Here is a 5,494-nt window from a genome sequence, read left to right as displayed (position 1 = left end):
TGTTATATGCAGGATAGATAATGCATCACTTTGGCAGTGCATTGTGCATTACAACAAGACATATTACACTAGACATGAATGTCACTGGTTACATCAACCAGCAGCTTGCTGTACAGTATGAATGCCCAGAAATCAGTTAAGCAGCTCAGAACTCACAAAGCTAGCTACGATATCTGCATAAATATGGACATTGTGATCAATGCCAACTGCATTATTAATCTTTTTTTCCCTGCTGAATTTTAAATATTGCAGTCTGCTTTCATTTCCCAGTATTCATTTTGCTATTGTCCAAAGTTGTAGCCTGGTGCATAACATAGCTGCCGAAATGGAAGAGGGCGGGGGGGGGGGGAGGAAGGAAGGGAGGGAGGGAGGGAGGGAGGGAGGGAGGGTGGGTGGGTGGGTGGGTGGGTGGGTGGAGATAAAACCCTGAACCCTATTGATTGGTTCCAGCTAGACCCATTGAATCAATAATTCAATTATGAGTCAACACCCAGATAAATCACATTAATTCTGGCAGAGACCAGTAATAGGATTTAGGCCAAAGTACTTGAAAGTTAAAAAGTAGGGAGGGAGCACATTAGGAGAAAGGGAGCCAACTAGTCTGTATGAAGTTAGTTTGATCATTTTAAAGCAACATCTGTTCATGTGAACATGTGCGTGTATGTGCCTTCAAGTTGCCTGCTGACTTATGATGACCTCATAAATTTCATAGGGTTTTCTTAGGCAAAGAATACTCAAGAGATGGCTTTTTCCAGTTCCTTCCTCTGAAATGTAGCCTACCGTAACTGGTATTCATTGCTGGTTTCCCATCTAAGTACTAACCAGGCTGACCTTGTATATCTTCTGGGTTCAGATAGGATCTGGTACCTTTAGGGTATTTAGGGTCCGTTTGTGTAAATACACCTACAAAAAGAACAGTGGTTGAATTCTTAAAGGGTGTCATTTGGTGTCAGGAAGAACAGTATTTCTTTTTAGTGAAGAATTGGCAAAGAGCAGCAGCTACCAGAGGGAAATAACATATGACAAAGCAGTGTTTTTCAAATGCTTGAAATAGACTCCTCTTGCCAGTGTGTACACACATGCATACTCTTACGCCACCAATTTGCTTCAAGTGGGAGTAAGTAGATATTCTCTTGTACAGTCAACTGTGTAGAGCATGTGCGTGAGAGGATCTGTGGGCTTGGAAATTAACTCAACCAAGCTATCACAAGAGAAATAGGGAAGGACATCTCTGAACTTTTCCTAAAGGCACATAGAGGTTAACAGTGAACAAAACAACTACACTGGTAAGTTACAGAGACTGTCTTGTGCTGGCCAGAATGTATGGATTGGCCCACAAAGGATAGTAAATGGGTTCATAAGAAAGGTCAAGGGAGGAAAGAGGAAGGCTGGCTTAATATTCTTTGGCCAAAGTCCTGCATTTAGTCACAGCCCTGTGATAGAGGAGTATAAGGAGGCAACAGACTTGGTTGGGTCTAGGTGCTTTGGAAGTTTTCTGTTATACCTAGGACTGTTTTTATGTAATTCATATAAAAACATAGGAACCGAGAATCAATTCTGGCAATCCTAACTAGGTGATCTTGGGAGTTGTAAGTCCCAAGAAAGAACTTATCCAAGCTTTGATTTTGGCCTTGCAATACACTTATTTTCCTAAATCTTTCCAGTATAGATCAGTAAGGGCCTATTCACCCCATGCATCCTGATTTGTAAGAAGATTCCAGCTTCTTAAAGATTTCTTCCCTCCCTCTCTAGCATTCGTCCTGGTTCTCCATGTCTCTTCATAATTTGAGAACAAAAGCATAGAGACACCAGTACACCAAGATGTAGCATAAGGTGTTAACTTAATTGGATACCTCTTAGGAACCTCTATCAGTGTCAGGAGATTACAAGGTCTGCTGTTAGAGTGGCTGTATGCCAGGCAGAGCCACATGTGGTCCTTCATCTGTTTTTGCAATCCTCCTGATGTCCAATGAGTCCTGATGAAATATGACTGTGTATTAGTAGCCAAGAAAGCTGTGATTTACCTTTGGACCTTATCACACAGGAAGGAAACACCCAAATCCCATGGATAAATGGGGTTTAAATCGGGGAATATCCCATAAAAGCGGGACTGTTTTCAGATGACATCAGGCTAATTGAGCATTAATGTGACATTAACCCATGCAGAAAGCGGGCAAAATCAAAAGCGGCACCATTTTGCAATTTTATGTAAGGGTTAATGTTGTGTTAATGCTCAATTAGCCCGATGTGTTTGAAAGCAATCCCACTTTTGCAGGATATTCCTGGGATATAAACCCCAGTTATCCATGGGATTTGGGTGTTTTGCCTCCCGTGTGATAAGGTCCTTTGAAATAAAGTGGAAGGGTACAGATGCTCGATTTACAAGATGATTAATATTCCTGGAGGCATTTATCATCATGTGGAAGCAGTAGTGGCAGCAAATACACCCCACATAGCAAGAGCAATGAGGAAAGGTTCACTTAAGGAGGGAGGGACATTGTCCAAGGGACCTAGAAAACTGCCACTGTAGAGGTTATCGATGAGATGGAGGTTTGCTTTATTTGAGTCACAATGATGAAGAGTAGGGAAACACTCTGTGTCACCTACTTCTTCCATACCAGAGCTGCTTATGCAAAAAAGTAACATTCATAAGCTCTTTTTAATACTCAGTTCAACGCTGACCTGCAATAAGCAGTAGAGTTTTCTACTGGGAGTAAACAAATTCAAGAAATACCAAGCTAATTAAGAGAAAAGCCTACACTAAATCCTAGTGATTGAAGGTCTGGGATGACAGCAGGTCACTTGTGGAGCAACAGCATGAGTGGCAACAGTTGGGTAAGCCACTGGGGAGGAAATAGATTTGGGTTCCCACAGTTCTATTACTTTGTATGCAGTACTTGTATAGCAAGGGTGGGAAAACTGTGGCCGGCCAGATGTTGTTGAATTGCAAGCTCATTATGCCTGAGCATTGGCTATACTGAGTAGGCCATCTGGAAACCAAAATCCATCAAAATTAAGAAGCTACAAGTTTCCCATTGCTGGTGTATGTGTGTGTGGAGACTATCCATCAGCTAGGGCAACAAAGCATTTTGTGTTCTCATTCAGTAGCTAAGCACAGTGAAGGGTAAATGCTGCTTTAGTTAAGAGCTTATTTTAAAATTCCATATCTGAAGCCTCACCATTTCACATTCTTCCTGATTCTGTAGAATTTTATCCAACTTATTTTACAACCTTGCCATGAAGGGTGTAGGTGTACTCACAACAGAACTGCATAACACTCCCTGCTATCAGATACAGAACATATGAATGAGTGCAGCAAAGACATGAAACCCAGAAAGTGATTTCTCATAAAGAATTTGTCCTACAGGTCCCATTAGCCCCAAACACAATAAATGATAAAGTACTATGGGAATCATAGCCCAAAACATTTGACAGCTCAAAAGTTCCCCAGCTCTATCTCACAGTTAAATGAAATAATTCTATTTCTCTCCCCTACCAAGTTTGATTGTACCACCAAATAATCAACTGGAATACAGAGAACTAAATGATAAGTAACACTAACTTTAGCTTTCTGTGGTAAAGAATACATGGACACTGATGGATATTACAATCGAACAAATGCAATCCACCTATTGAGAAAGCTCTCCTTTTGCAAATTCTTCTGCTTCGGTTATGCAAGATGAACACAAATGGATTGTTGCAAGCATGCCCTCTAGTGATCAGGCTGAAGCAGTGGTTTTCATTAAGATATGGCTGGTGGAGAGAGGAGAGGGGCAAATCAGCTAGGATATGGGACAGGAGGGATATGGTCATCATTTCCTCCTCCACTTCCCTTGTTTGAGTTCTGCAGTAGTAATGTGGCAGAATGTGGTCAAACTGTTCATCTTGCATAACAGTAGCAATCTGGCAAAGCATGGTTCATCTGATGCTGGGCTTTTTTAGACAGGAAGATACCTGCAATGCCATCATGTACGTTTGGGTTAAGAACCACAACAGCACAAACTTAGGGGTCACGCCGTGTTACCTGCACATGACCAGATTCCCCACTGGAAAGGAAATGTTTAGCCTTCTTCTGACACACTGGTTAAAGGCTTGTGTTTTGAAGAGCTGTTACGTAATTGCAAAGACATCCATAAACATATGTAGACTACTTTATGCTCCATAACGAGAAAATCACAATACTTGGATTTTAATCTTTGGATCCTTCACACCATTAGAGTTCATCCTATTCTATTCTTCCCCAGAGGGATTGGCTTTATGGCAGAAGTCGGCAACTTGTGGTTCTAGAGATACTGGTGCACTGCATGCACTGTTGAACTGCAAATCCTGCATCACTGGTTATGTTCACCTGGGCTGATAGGAGCTGCAGTCTGAATACATCTGGAGTGCCAGACTTTCTTGCTACTTGCTATACTCTCACTCACATACCACCCCATGCCTTTTAAAAGCCTACCCTAAATATAGTGTGCTGAGAAAAGTTTACGTTTTTGCAATGTGTGCACCTAGACTTTCTATTTATTACTCTTGAGCATGTTGACACATTAGTAATATGTAATGGAGAAGGGTCAAGAATAATAAAAACTCCTAAACATACACTCCCAGCCACTTCAAATTTTGTTCAACCATTCTGAGTTGTGAGATCAGAAAAGGAGTGTCCTATGTTAAGTCTCTCCTCAGAGCCCTTAAGGGTAAAATGTTTGTTTCTAAAAGAAAGCTAGGATTCCCCAGATAGTGATGTTTCTATGTTCAGCACCAAGCTAATTCCTTACACAATATAAGCACCTAGAAGCTGTACTACTTAAAAGAATAAATCAATTGAGGTAGTGCTATAATCTAGTAGCCACTGAGAGAATCAGAGGTGAGAATCAGGGGACGGGGGAAGATGGGAGACACAAGCTGACTGTCATACAATGATTACTTGAACATTAGGACCCATTATGTTCAATGAGTCATTGCATATGATCATAGCAGTGAGGAGTCTCACACATTCCTGCTGAGGAAAAGGCACAATATCAACCCAGAGCTAAAGCTATAGGCTGGTAGCCACCCCTTTTCATTTTCCAGTATTGGTAAGTTTGGAAAAGTTACATTTCAGGGTTACAGCTTACAAAATCCCCAGCCAGCATGACCAAATTGATTGGGGATTTGAGGGACTGCAGCCCCAGAATGTATCTTTTCCACATTCTACCACATATGGCCCCAGCAGAGTTGAGAAAAGAGAGAAAATAGGAAAATAATATATAAACCATATGTGGAGATCTGAAAATATATTATCACCAATGCTTTTTGATGACCATCAAAAAGATTTGAACCACAACTTCCATCATACTTGATCACTGCTCTTGATGACAGGGGATGATAGAAGTTTAAGTCCAAAAGCATGTAGTTCTCCATCTACAGTTCACATTTTGTTGAGACACACAACTCAAGTCATTGGCCCTGCCTTCCTGCATGTTACCCCATCTATTACAGTGGCAAAAAACTTCCAAGAGAC

The sequence above is a fragment of the Sceloporus occidentalis genome, unplaced genomic scaffold (genome assembly GCF_023333645.1).
Source record: "Sceloporus occidentalis isolate IW3139 unplaced genomic scaffold, rSceOcc1.0.p SCAF_5, whole genome shotgun sequence".
Taxonomy (NCBI): Eukaryota; Metazoa; Chordata; class Lepidosauria; order Squamata; family Phrynosomatidae; genus Sceloporus; species Sceloporus occidentalis.
This window is presented reverse-complemented; position numbering follows the sequence as displayed.